This window comes from Alexandromys fortis, unplaced genomic scaffold (genome assembly GCF_014885135.2).
Source record: "Alexandromys fortis isolate MF-2015 unplaced genomic scaffold, M_Fortis_MF-2015_v1.1 scaffold_75, whole genome shotgun sequence".
NCBI classification, from domain to species: Eukaryota; Metazoa; Chordata; class Mammalia; order Rodentia; family Cricetidae; genus Alexandromys; species Alexandromys fortis.
The window spans coordinates 6151296-6166071 of NW_026067956.1; the positions used below are offsets into that span (position 1 = coordinate 6151296).

Below are 14776 nucleotides of genomic sequence, written 5' to 3' on the forward strand. Positions count from 1 at the left end.
GAGGCTGAATTATGCATTACCTAGCTCAGGGCTGTGTGGATGATGAATAGTGTGTGGCATGTAGTTAAATTATATTCCTTTTAAAAATTCCATTTGGGGAGATTGGCTTTGGGTTTGGAGACCCAAATAATAAAGACCAGGAGATGCAAAGGGAGTCCCAGCTGAGCTCACTGTAGGCAGAGGGAGCAGGGGTGAACCAGATGTGTGTGTGTGTGTGTGTGTGTGTGTGTGTGTGTGTGTGAGAGAGATAGAGAGAGAGAGAGAGAGAGAGAGAGAGAGAGAGAGAGAGAGAGCAGAGAAGGTCTTGCACTTAGATCAGAGCCTGGCATTCTATGGTGTGTGGGGGGGCTTGAATGAAGACCCTAAGGTCTGTGTTGGAAACCCCATCACCAATGCAGCATGGAGAAATAGGCTTTGAGAGGTGGTTGGGTTATAGGGGCCATCAGTGAGGGAAAGCTTCATCGTTCTGAGAGTGGAATCTTTATCACAGGCAAGCCTAATGCCCTGACTTGCTCTCACGGACCCATATGATGCCTTCATGTAAGGGGATGGATAGCAAGATCTGCTGCACATGCAGCTTCAGACAGGGAGTTCCCAGCATCCAGGACTATCAGGCAAATACATTTCTGTCCATCATAAATGACCTGATCTGAGGTTTTGTTATATACCATAAAACTTAGATAACGAGGAGTTTGCTCTCCACTCGAGGTTCCTCAGAAGCTGTCAGCCTGCTTGGGCGAGTGATTGACTTAGGTCTACGTTTCGAAAATTCTATTGGCTGCTGTGTGGCTGTCACTCCTCAGGGGAAGAGCAAGTAATGGCTGAGCAAAAAAGTTACTGTAGTGTCGGCATGTGGGGTGATGGGGCGAGATGAGGATGGAGGAGGAGGGTGGAGGTCACGTTCAGAACCTACGGGGTGTGTGTGTGGTGTGCAGGTAGACTCTCTGACAATTAGATGTGGGATTAGGAGATGAATCAAAACATTTGGTAGTAATTGCAAAGGTAAATCCTACACTACTAATTCAGGTCAGCTATTACTGAGGTCAGTCATCATATTCCCACACAGAATAAGGAAAAGGACATGTTTGTTCAATTTCAGCATATGGTACAGGTCAGGGACTAGAGGGCAAGATGGTCATGCATTTTAAGGAAGGTGTTTAGTCATTCTACCTAACTGACCTCCCAGTTTAGTTTGCACTTCTGTGAACTAAAACGAATGTATGGAAAATCATACACACACACACACACACACACACACACAGAGTTATGCATAGTTAAATACCATGTTTACCATGCATAGCAATCAGACCAGGTCATCTAGTATTTTTATCGCAATATCATTCCCTTGTTTTGGGGACGTTGAGCATCCTCTCCTCTAGCTGGTTTTGAACACACAACCATCAGCTATCATCTCTCTGCTATGCCTTACACAGAAGTTCTGTTGCTGTCAATCATTACCACCCTTTCTCGGGACCCTTTCTTCAAGCCTTTGGTGGAAAACCTTTGGCATAGGAAAATACCCAGAGATGAGCTGGGTTTTGTGAACTGAAGAGATTAGGAATCATAGTAAGTGCTTATGGCTAGCGACTTTTATGAATTTCTTGCCCTTTTATTCTTGGAGTAAAGAATGAAGTTGCCATTATCATCATCTTCATTATTGCTCCTATATGAATTATGTGTTTGTAAATATGATATTACCCTAGGCTTGAATTACCTAGGCTATTCCTATTCTTTGGATTTGGCGCCACCTCAAAGGTCTGTGTGCTAAAGGGTTGGTGGCCTACTTGGTGCTATTAGAAGAGAATGAAGCGTTTAAGAGATTGGGCCACAACTGAAGTCTGTCAAATCCCAGACTCTTTTTCTTTCTGTCTTGTGTCCTGCTTATCGGGTGAGCAATTGAGGTCTACCAGACATTTCTACTGTGTATTGGGGATGTGGTCACAGGCCCAAGACAAAGGCAGGACTGACACTGCCAGGAAGTGAGAGTCAAAAATCAAGCTTTGCTTTTCTTCCTTTTCCTTCCTTCCATCCTCCCAGCTTCTTTCCTCCCTTTCTTTCAATTTTTCAAGCCAGGGTTTCTCTGTGTAACAGCCCTGACTGTCCTAGAACTTGCTTTGTGGACCAGGCTGGCCCTGAAATCACAGAGACCTACCTGCCTGTCTCTTAAGGGCTGGGATTAAAGGCATGTGCCACCACCGCCCAGCTCATTGTATTTCTCGGTGTTTGTTATAGTGACAGAGAGTTGACTGGCGTAACTGTGGTGATGACTCTGTGGTAGGAGAGAGTTGGCTGTCATAACCTGGACAGCCTGTGCTTTGTGTAGTAAACAGAGTTCTGTGGTTTCCATTCCCACTTTTTCACACTGCTGATTATGAAAAGGGTCCATTCCCGGTGACCTACAAGCCTGCCAGTATCCAAGAACCCTGTTCAGGAGTTGAGGACCTTGAATCATGTAGGAGATAGTGTCCAATTGATATGGCTGCTTATGGCCAAAAGGGTCATAGAAGAGTTTAGAGCCTCCACTCTTGCCAATTTTCATGTCTGAGGATCATCAAGGGGACCCCATATAGATGTAGTTAGATCACCATAGGACCATCTGAGGGTAAGTTGGCTGTTTAGGCAAGGAGATAGAATTAATACAGCAGTTAAGCACAGGGTCCAGGACTAATAGGGTTGCTATTAAGATATTATAATAGGAGTAACTCATTTTACTATGAAAATTCCAAGACCCAATCCCAAAGCTGTTCACCTAAAGGGATGGTAATGTCTGATGTGATTTGACTGCACAGATCATTTAAAGCAGATGAGACATTAATAGAATTATTGGGAATATACACACAGGACTTTGATAATAGAAAAGAACCTCAAAAGGGCTTAGGACAAGTGCTAAGTAGGCAGACAAGGACTCTAAGGAGGATTGTTGCCTACACCACGGGATACTGTAAGAGCGAAGCGATGGACTCCCATAGTCCAAGGAAAGGCAGTCCTTACCTGTCCGTGGTTTGGAAAGGCAAAGGGAGTTTGACTACAGCTGAGTGGGATCTGTGCCCCCTCAGCTTCCCAGTCCTTGCAGTCCCCACTGGAGGACCTCGTGTGAGATACAGTCGTGTGGACACTAAGCATTTCTTACAGAATAGAGTGAAACAGCCTTAAAGGGTGAGAGTGGATAACGGACAAAGGGAGCATTGTAGAGCCGTGAACCCTCTCAAGAGTGAGGACAGGCGTGGCCAAAGAGACCACTGTCTGGTGTTCATCCCTGGCAGTGCCTCTTGCTAGCATTTCATTTGCTGCACACACCGCGTGGCTATGGGTGGCGTGGGTGTGCAAGCTTTAGCAAGGTGTTTCTTGGAACCGTATCAGCTGCACCTAAAGCAGGGGCATCTAACCAAGCCTGGGTTATTAGCATACACCTCAGAGGAGAGAAAACCTAAGCCGTGTCCTGATGGTGGGTTGTAGGCAGACAGGGCACAGAGTGAGGAAAAGGCACTCCAGGCGGAGGGCAGCACTCAGTATTCAGTGTTGTGTAGTTTTCTGGCCCTCATGTTTCCATACCAGATTAGAAGAACTTTAAATACAAGAGCCTTTTTTTTTTTAAAAATTGGATTTTTAAGAAATGCAAATCAAGACAACTTTAAGATACCATCTTACACCTGTCAGAATGGCGAAAATAAAAAAACACCAATGATAGCCTTTGCTGGAGAGGTTGTGGAGAAAGGGGTACACTAATCCATTGCTGGTGGGAATGCAAACTAGTGCAACCACTATGGAAAGCAGTGTGGAGGTTTCTAAGAAAAATCGGGATCAACCTACCCCTGGACCCAGCAATACCACTCTTGGGAATATACCCAAGAGAGGCCTTATCATACAACAAAAGTATATGCTCTACTATGTTCATAGCAGCATTGTTTGTAATAGCCAGAACCTGGAAACAACCTAGATGCCCTTCAATTGAAGAATGGATGAAGAAAGTATGGAATATATACATATTAGAGTACTACTCAGCAGTAAAAAACAAGGACTTCTTGAAGTTTGCAGGCAAATGGATGGAAATAGAAAACACTATCCTGAGTGAGGTAAGCCAGACCCAAAAAGAGGAACATGGGATGTACTCACTCATATTTGGTTTCTAGCCATAAATAAAGGGCATTGAGCCTATAATTCATGATCTTAGAGAAGCTAAATAAAAAGGTGAACCCAAAGAAAAACATATAGGCATCCTCCTGAATATTAACCTTCATCAGGTGATGAAAGGAGACAGAGACAGAGACCCACATTGGAGCACCGGACTGAAATCTCAAGGTCCAAATCAGGAGCACAAGGAAGAGAGCACGAGCAAGGAACTCAGGACCGCGAGGGGGGCACCCACACACTGAGACAATGGGGATGTTCTATCGGGAACTCATCAAGGCCAGCTGGCCTGGGTCTGAAAAAAGCCTGGGATAAAACTGGTCTTGCTGAACATAGAGGACAAGGAGGACTACTGAGAACTCAAGAACAATGGCAATGGGTTTTTGATCCTACTGCACGTATTGGCTTTGTGGGAGCCTAGGCAGTTTGGATGCTCACCTTACTAGACCTGGATGGAGGAGGGTGGTCCTTGGACTTCCCACAGGACAGGGAACCCTGATTGCTCTTTGGGCTGACGAGGGAGGGGGACTTGACTGGGGGAGGGGGAGGGAAATGGGAGGCGGTGGTGGGGAAGAGACAGAAATCTTTAATAAATGAATAAATAAAAAAAGAGTGTATGGTAATTGCACAAAATTATGGGTTTCACTGTGGCATACACCACATCTGATGTACTTTGATCAGTGGCTGCCATTCCCTCTTTGAGCCCCCGTTCTGATAGTCCCTTTCCACTCTCATGTCTTTTCTTCCCAACACACTTGCCGGTTTAAGCCTCGCTAATTAATTCCCCTGAAGGCCATGTTCTGTGCTCCCAGCCACTCTCCTGCTAGTGGCGCAGCCTCGCTCTGCTCTGTGGCAGAGTCACACTATGGTGGGTGCATATACTTTTGTGTATATGTGCATCACATTTTCTCTGCCCACCCGCTATGGACAGCCCTTAGGCCGGTTCTGTAACTGGAGATTGTGACTCACACCGTGCCAATCCCCAGTTTGCAGGTGCCCCTGTTGTGTGCTTGCGTCCGCTTTCTTCAGAAGTGGTGTCGCTGGATCCAACGATGTTCCTAGTTTCAGTGTTTTAGAGAAATTCTAGACCCATCCCTGTAGTAGTTGTGCAAGCCTGTATTCCCACCCCCGGGGTCCAAGGTTCCTTTCTTCTATATCCAGGGACAATTTTGACTCCTGCATTGATGCACAGAAGGCTTAGAATTTTCCATGGATGGATAACTGCTTGTCTTCAATATTTTGTGTATCCTGACATCCTGTTTTCTTCTGTGTGTTCCTGACTCCAGGGTAGTTAATCTCTAGCAGTTGGGGTTGGCTTTCTGGGCTTAAAGTGGTTAAACCTGGATGCCTGTGAGCCTGTGAAATCTCTCTCTCTCTCTCTCTCTCTCTCTCTCTCTCTCTCTCTCTCTCTCTCTCTCTCATTTTCTTTTCCTTTCCTTGGTCTTTAGTGCATTGACTTCAGTAGCAAACTTTTATTTTCCGACAAGAACTCAGAATGATAAAAGATTCAGCTGATAATAACCCTGATTGTCATTTTAGGATACTCCTTGAAACAGTCATAACATAACTCTCATAAAAATCAGGAAATTAAATTTGGATGTTGGCTAGCTGGGTCATTACTGGCAGCCTTATTAGCTGCCTTATTGTTAATTATCTCTACAGTGAGTGTATTGACTGTTGAAGGGAGTAGATGGGTCAGGGAAAATAGGATGCTTAGAATAATGGTAGGCTCCACAAAAGACACACATTTATTTTTGTTTTCCTGAGGTCGTGTCTCCCTATGTAGCCCAGGCCATCCTCAGACTCACTATGTAGCCTAGCCTGGCTTTGTACTAGAATTCCACCTACCGAGTGCTGGGGTCACAAGCCTGTGCTGCTGGGCCTGATGCGCTTTTTAGAGTTGTAATTGCAAGTGGCCCCTCTGTGACATGGCAAACCTGGTTGGTCTGACGGTGCTGAATGGGCTGAGGATATTGCGAGGCAGACACTCCTTCTGCCTTTGCCTTAACAGATATTCCTATATTTAAGCATTCTCACTTCTGTGTCTGGGAAGAAAATGCGATACGCAAAATGTCAAATCAGTGAGAAAGTCAGGAAAATCCAGAATACTGGGGGAAGTGTGTTTTGCCAGCGTGCTGAGCGTGGGGCTGACGAGCTGGCCTCCGCTGACTGGCTAATGTCTGACTACTACATACACTCTGAAGTTGCACTAAGATCGCTGATGGAAGCGGATACTGGGCTCCTGTGACCAGTGAGGGTGAGCAGACACGGCAAACTGGAGTGTCTTAAGTGACAGTTAAGAAAATAAATCTGCTTTTGCCTTGTGCATGACATCTGACTTCCACGGACTTGGAGCCTCCATCTCCAGGGGAAGAAAAAACCATGTCAAGAAGCACAGGGGCACGGAAGAGCAACCTTTGGTTTTGAGCCACCTGTGAATCTCCCAGTCTTTAGCATACATACAGAGTTCTTGGATGGTTCAGAACTTGGCATTTTCTACATGGAAAGAGAGGCGCCTCCGTGGGATTTTAGGCATCACTTGGAGAATGGCATCAGGAGAGTGCAGGAGAAGCTGCCTCTGCCTTTGCTCTTTGAGAAGTTAAAAGGGGAAGGGGGGGGGGGGGAGGAAAAAACACAGGTATTGCGTCTCGGTTCCTTTCTCTGCTATGGGAGAGAATTAACGATGACGTGAGGGTCAACAGGGTTTGCTCTCCTGATCTGCCAGATGACTGGAGGTTTAGGGTCTTTCTGGACAGCTGCTGAGCCTAGGGACCCTTTAATGAGGCTGTGAGCAGAGGACTTCAGGAGGTGGCCGATGCTGCTGTCTGCATGGGTGGGGCAGAGCCACTTGGGGACACTGCTGGCTTTGATAAAGCCAAGCAGACTGTGCAAAGGCTGTAGATGCGAATTCGAGCAGGAAGAACGGGTCATCATTCTGTAGGCCAGAGGAGGCGGCAGGCAACTCCTGCTAAGGAGCCCAGCTCTTCTCCATAGCCCCGCCCCTCCCTTCCATTCATGCTGGATCATTTAAACGAGCCGCACAAGAGAAATGAAGTGGAGTCAAAGCATCGTTTATCAGACACATTGAAAGTGGCTCACATGAACTTTCCCAATAGCATAAGTTCTGAGCAACCAGACGTTTTCATTTCCCCAGCTGTCTTGGCAGAGGGAGGCGGTCAGAGTAGCTGCATAGAATTTGAGGAGTTGCATCTTCCTGTGCCCACTTAAGGGTGAAGGTGAGGTTCCTGTGTTTACTTGGCTCGAGCCCTCAGCTTGTCTACTAAATGTCTTCTGTGCCCCATGAGGAGACACATGGCTGGGGTGACCATGAGCTCTGCCTCCCGGAGCACGTGTCAAAAGCTGAAGTCAGAAAGGGGACGATGTTTCTGCGAAGGGAGGTTGAAATGGCAACATGTGTGACAGCAAAGGAGTTCGCTCTTCTCGTGGGATAAACTTGGAAACTGGAGTTGGTGCTCTATGCCGGCAGAGTCCGTATCTGAGTGTTCGGCCAACCGTGGGTAGGAAATGTGTATTAAAAACAACAATGACTGTCAGGAAGATAACCAAGAAGCATGGCACAGTGTCCGTATGCATTTGGGCTGTGTCAGGCATGATGCATGATCTGGAGGCGAGTGAGAGGGTGGGCGTGGGTGTTGTTCAGATGTCATGCCGTTGTGGAAGGGGCTCAAGCATTAGTAGACTCTGGTGTCTAAAGCAGAGAGGAATATCTTGGACCCAGCCCTCTGTATGAGCAGCAGGTGATGATTTGACCCTGTGAGATTCTCAGTGGGCTTGAAAGCTGATACCCATGCCTGTATCCCAGACTCTAGGTCCCAGGAGCAGTGGAGAATCTCGCCTAACAGAAGGGATTGTTATAAAAAGTGACTACACTTGTATTTAATCCTTAGCTAACCCAGCCTGGAATAAAAAAAAAGTCTTCTTAATTGAGGATATGAAAAACAGATTTTTTTTTAAAGTTTGGGTTTATCTATGGACTATGTTTCCAGAAAAGTGCATTTATCTTTGGTTAATTTACAGGATGAGTTAGCAGAAGACACAGAACTGGTTTTCGGGAGGGAGCTTATACTGCAAGTCTTTTGAAACCAAGGTGTCACAGTTTGGTTCTCTGACATGACGAACACCATGAAGGAAAAGGTTTCTTTGGCTTACCTGTCCCAGCCCAGGTTTATCACGGAGGGAAGTCAAGGCAGGAACTTAAGCAGGACCAGAAGCAAGAGCTGTGGAAGAACGCTGTTTACTGGCTTGCTTAGCTAACTTTCTCGTACGTCCCAGGCCCATCTGCCCCAAAATGGCACCGCCCACAGTAGACTGGGACCTCCCACATTAATCATTAATCAAGTAAATGACCCACAGACATGCTCAGAGGACTCTCTGATGGAAGCAGTTCCTCGATTGAGGTCCCCTCTTCCCTAGTGACTCCAGCTTGTGTCGAGTTGACAGAAATCTGTGCCTTTAGCTTGTGCTTCTTCCTCCCACTGCCTACCAGAACGCCTCACATGTAGGAGGTATTTAATAACTGAGTGAATCCAGCGTCCACAATATTTCAAGTCATAAACAGTCCACAAGCAATTACTTCTGCTGCGTTTTCTTTGTTCCCGTGGAAAAAAGATAAAGGAATCCAGTAAGTGTTGACAGAAATAAGAAGCCCTGACCCATCACTGTCATCTTCCCTTTGTGCTCTGAGCTCTGGAACTCTTGGTAGGAGTGGATCACGTCTGCTATATTTGGAGAGAAACAGTCTGTGCAGAGTGGGGTCTTGAAAAGCCTCTGAAATATGTTTGCCAAGGCGAAAATAACCACGTTTTGAATTTGCCCAGCATTTCCATTGTGTCTGCTTGATTAGGAGGGCTCATGAGCCCCAGTGCTCCCCGGCACCAGAGCTGCTGCTGTGTGCCTGTGTTCTCAAGAGTCACGAAACAGCTTTGTCAGTACGGTGTGGAAGCCAGAGCGGAGCCTGAAACTTTGAGGAGTGTGTGTGTGTGTGTGTGTGTGTGTGCATGCGTTTGTGTTTGTGTGTATGTGCATGCCTCTGTAACCAGCCATGGGACTGCTTCCTTAGAGGGGAAGTGTGCCTGGAGACACAGGGAGAGCCACCTTTGTATGCTTTTCAAGTGAGGAAAGACATATCAATCTCTTATCCCTCATTATAAAAGTCCAAACAGCCACTTCTGCTAGCAGTGTGTGCGGTAATATTCAAGCTATTATTTCGTGGAGGTGGAGCTAGGGTAGAATCTAACTGAAAAAAAAAACTGCTTATGTAAGTGCTTAGCAAACTGTGGCTTGGAGGTGCAAGCTGAGCTGTGAGGTAAAAGGGGTATCCGTTCCCATTCCAACACTGACAAGATGTCTGAGTAAATAGTGTAGGGAGAAGTTGTTTTGGTCTAGGCTTTCAGAGATTTCAGTTCATGGTCGCTTGGTCCTGTGGACTCTGGTCCAGCAGTAAGGCAGAGAGCATCAAGGAAGGAGCCCATGATGGAAGAAAGAGCTCACTTCATGGTGACTGAAAGGGAGAGACCTGAGTCCCTATATCCCTTCCAGCCACTTAACTCCCTTTCGTTAGGCCTTCCCACCAGTAGGTTAAAGCACCTTCCAATAATGCCGCTGCTGGTGGCCAAGCCTTTAACATAAGGGCATTTGGGAAACTCTGAAGAAATACACAACAAGAAAAAATTTTAAAGATGTTTGTGCTCAAAAATGAAGGAAGAGAAGAGGATGTGGGAGGAGGAGAAGGAATACGAGAGGTCACACATGGCCCACAAAGCTTAAAATATTAGTGACTTGCACTTTTCAAAAAGTCATCAACCTTTGATTTCTATAATCGATTTCAATTTTGTGGATGAGGAAACCAGGGCTCAGCAGGCAGCTGCTTGGCTAGGCTCACAAGGGTAGCCTGTGAAAGGGGACCAGGACTCAAGTTCCTGCAAAGCTGGTTGTTAGTCCTGTCTTTCCTATGCTCTAAGATGTTTTATGATTGTTAAGAAGGCTTCGCTTGTGAGTTCATCATCAAGAGTTCACAATTGTAGGGGCCATGGCTTAGCTGCTAAAAGACTTGTTGTATGAGAATCAGGACCTCAAATTGGATCACTAGTTCCCACAGAAAAGCCACAAGTTGAGATGTGATTCTGTAATCTCAGAAAACAAAATAATTTTATGTTTGGGGTTCACCATATCATGAACTGTAATAAAGGACAATAGCATCAGAAGGTTGAGAACCACTAATCTACTGAGCCCTATGTCTGAGAAATCTAGAACACTTGAGAGTGAACTATAAGTGAATAGCAGTTTACTCTTTCTGGCTCACTTTCCTTGCTCTCCTGTCTTACAGGGTAACATAAGTTCTCTATGGGCTCTTTCATGCATTAGTTGCTATACCTGGTTATGAGTAATGGATGGAATGATCAGGGTATAGCTCATGGAAACCAAAGACCTCAACATGGCTGGGATGGAGTGGGGAACTCAGCTGCTTCATATTTATTTCAAAGGAAACGCTTCCTCTGTCTCCTGGTCCCTTTAGTGGGCAGGAGAAGCCTTCAGACCTGCCAGAGTGTGCCCACAGGTCAGCCACGGGCGGAGACCATCCTTCCTGGTTCCCATGCTAGCTGATTCACTGTGGCTCCCCTTGGAGCATTTAGCCATCATCAGTCCAAAGAACTGCACTGAGTCCACAGACTTGCCCAGCACAGATGTGGCTGCTGGTGTCTGACTTGTCCCTGAGAGGAGAAGGGTCAATGTCCAGAGAAGGAAGAAGTCCATGGTACCATGATGGATAAGTGCCTTCCAGAGGTATCTGATCCATTAGGTTTAGATGCATTCATCCATCATAAACTTACGACTGCTGCTGATGTGGTAGCCACTGTTCAGGGTTAGGCAAGGTGAGTTCCTCAAAGCCTTGGCCATCGATTGTCCTCTGCGGATGGTCCTCTGCGATTGTCCTCTTCTGTGGGTGCAAACTGAGCACTTGTCAATTCACCTAGTCTTGTTCTCTTAATCCTTTCCCTTCCCGTTGGTGTCTTTCTCATCTACCAAGTATTTATTGACCCCCTCTATTTGCTGACACTGTGCCTGTTTATTTGGGGGAGTTATAAGCATATACTTGGCTTTTGTGAGGTGGTATCTGCAAAATGCATTAACTCAGGGTTTGTCTCAGGAGTCCAAATTTGAAACCTTCACCATAATGGGCTCTGCTATATATGGCACAGTGTTCCCCTTAGGCAATACAAATTTGTGTTCTTTTGAAAACGTATCTTCCAGCCCAGGGGTAGGTCAAGATGAGGTCATGGCGGTAGAAGAATTTATCCGAATCTTGGCATTAGGGAACTCTTGACTTTTTCTTCATAGACTCAAATCTCCCAGTCTGGCTCCGGTGAGTAAAGGAAGGTTAGCACTGTGGCATGCTAGGAACTTGGGAGAGTCAACGTCAGTCTTGTTCTTTACCTCTTATTTGTGTCAATAATCTTTTGCCATTATTAGTACTTATCAGATTGTAAATGTTGGGTAAACTATTGTTCTCATGCTTTTATCATTTTTAATCATGCCTATGTGTGTGTAAATATGTCGCATGCTTGCAAGTGCCCATGTAGACCAGTAGTATCAAGTTGCCTAAAACTGGATTTATAGGCCATTTTGAGCCACCTAACAAGGGTGCTAGGAACCAAACTCGAGTCCTCTCTAAGAGTAGTATGTACTCTTAACTGCTTGCCATTACTATGTTGTTCCTATCTCATCCCAGTCTGCTTTAAACCTCAGGTAACTCATTCTCTCCCCTTATAACCCACACAACCCGTTTCCCTCTCTCAGAAGACAGTCTTACCATTTCCTTCTGGCATGTTTTTCATTCTTCACTCAAGCCATGCACTTACTGGCTTGCAGCTAGACTGCACAGCGGATCTCTATACAGCCAGCTTGCTTCTGTCTCCTGCTACTTTGTCCATTGCTGATGAACGCTCATCGTTCTTGCTTCGACATTGTCTGTGCCCTTCTAGACCCTTTATGTCATCTGCAGTCTGCCCTGGCTCTATTCCCAGAGTTTCTTTTCTGCTCTTCCTCAGTTTGAACCCTCAACACGGATTTATTTTTCAGTTGGCCCCCAATACAACTTTTGTCTACTTATTATTCAATTGGGCTTTCATCCACAATGCCCTCCTCTTTCCTAACGTAAGGGTTTATGTCCAGCTTGTAAGGGTCTTATATCTTCCAACCACTTCTCCAATCAAAGCAGAAAGTCATGGCCTCTGACCTCGCTCACCCTTCAATCCCACTCTTAGTTACTTGGTTAAAGCTGTCACTCACGGCTAGGTAGCTCTAATGGTGTAGACTGTCAATTGATTCTTTACACTTCTTGATATTTTTGATGACAAGAGGTGAGACCTCCTATTTTGTGATCTTAGCAGCATCTTACTGACTTTTCAGGTGTGGCTGCTTATGGGTATCACTTACAAAGCCATACAGTGATGAATCGGGAACTATGTGGTCCACAAAGTAGGAAATAGTGGGCATTCCCTTGGTGATATGGTTTCAGGGATGTGATGCTTAGAGGAATGGAGAGCCACTAAGTGAGTGCAGTCCTGGCAATGGACTGTTTGATCCACACAAATGGTAGGGCTTTCCTCCTCTGTGCCTATCACATAGGTCTATCTGAAAAACTCAAAGCCATCCTTTATGGGTTCCCATCACGTGACAGGCTGTGGAACTCTGGGAGTCTCATTCAGGTGACTGTAGTAGACAAAACAGATCCCTACTGTCCTGGAGCTTGGGCTGTTGGGTCTGGGAAAACATCACCGATAAATACTATCAGGTGATGTAATGAACGCTGAGGCGGAAAACAGCACAGGTTAAGTGGCAGAGAGACAAACTGTCCTTTTCTACCAACTAGTCACAAAAATAGTCTCCATCTGTCTGCAAGTAGCGGGGGCTTTAAAATGCAGCCTGGTTGGGGATAGGGTTCAGTGGTAGAACACGCACAAGGCCCGGGGCTCTATTCCTAGCCTGCAGAAAGAGGAAAATAAAAGAAACTTAAATCAAAACAAAACAAAGCCCATTCTTCCTTGATTGAAATCCAGGAAGCAGAGGCGATGGTGTAGTTAGGATGGAAGTAGACACTCTTGTTTCCTGCTACCCCCTCTCTGCAATGAGAGGGCTTGGCAGTGTCTTCTGGCCAGGGCAGACCCTAGAAAGCAGGTGGCGAAAGGGGAAATGGTGAGGGGATTGGTCCTGCAGTAAGAAATAGCCTGGGTGTGGTGCACCCATTCATGAAGAAGCAGAAAGCAGGTGTGTTTGGCTTGTGAACCCAAGCGTGAGCACCGAAGCCTGAACCTACCACGTTGCTCTGTGCTTTGGGAAAGGGGAAGGCATTACCCTACTGCAGGCTGAACCCTTCTTCACTAGTCTAGAGAGCATGTCAGCTCAGGACACTCACTTTGCCTTTCAGCTTCCCTTTTCTCTTGTTAAGGATTGGAATCCTTACAGTCAAGTTAACACAATGATTTAACCCAACCTTTAGTCTTCCAGATTCTCTCCACGTCACTAACAGGTTTCTGTGTAGCTAGCAAGTGGAAGTTTACTCCAGTAAGATGCATGCTTTTAAAATGAGGTGCAAAATACACTCTTTGTTAGGTAGAGAGGATGGTATTAGTTGGATAAATATTTAAGGAGAACAAAGTTCCACCCGCAGAGTTGGAGTGTGTGCGTGTGTGTCTGTGTTTGCATGAGTGCGGTGTGTATATCTTTTTGCATACACCTCAAGAAAAGTGCCTGGGAGTTTAGCTCACTCAAAGCTTCGAGACAAGGCTTGCTATCAATTTTATAGAACTGGGAGACAGGGAAGCTTGTGTGGGAACCATGGAAACTACTTAAGCAGGGAACTGAGAGCTCGTGTTCTGGACCGGAGCTGGCCATGGTGAAATTGAGCCGCTGGGATGATCTGACTTGTTTGTGAACAACTGCAGAACTCCGAAGGATGGTGGTGGGAGCAAGTTCTGCTCACCTGACTCGGGACCCTGATGCCACAGCGCAGAGGTGCTTTCACCTCCTGTTTCTGTAAATAATGCACTTGGGGCATCTCCCTAGGGCCCAAAACTCAGCTCCTAAGTGGAGTCCTTCGGCTAGGTGGTTGTCTTTTGGCTTTTCCGCTGACTCCATTGGCTAGAGAGGTCTCAGGCAATCTAAAGTGGCCCTTCTGCCTTCGCCCCCAACCTGCCTGGCCAGCGCGGGTACCGCAAGCTACAAACGCGGCCAACTCCATCCTCGCGTGCGCTCTGGGTTGCCGAGACGCACCGGAGCACTGGGATTGGGCTAGCGGGGCCTCCTGAAGGTCCAGGGCGGGGTGAGGTCTCTGGCAAGACCAGATCTAGAGAAGCCTGGGGAACCGTCTCCACAAGTCCAGGTTGGGTGGGGCTTCCGAGGAGGGGCGGGGACTCTACTGGTCCACGGAGGGGCAGGGCGTCAGGCAGGGGCGGGACCTCCGCAAATCCACGGCGAGGCGGGGTCCCTGGGGTGGGGCCTATTCACAGGTCGAGGTGGGGCGTCTCAAGTCACCGAGGGGTGGGTGGGGACTCACAGGTCCAAAGCCCGGCTGGGTGGGGCTGGGCCTGCCGCTGCTGCCTTGGCGGCTGTGGCTACAGTCTAGTCT

The 14776-nt window shown here is 46.8% G+C and overlaps 1 protein-coding gene across 6 annotated transcripts in view; it reads left to right on the forward strand.

Annotated features, from left to right (window-relative positions):
• Nucleotides 1–14776, forward strand: part of Atp8a2 (ATPase phospholipid transporting 8A2) — a 538932-nt gene that overhangs the window by 62719 nt on the left and 461437 nt on the right. The gene's annotated exons all lie outside the window — the stretch shown is intronic.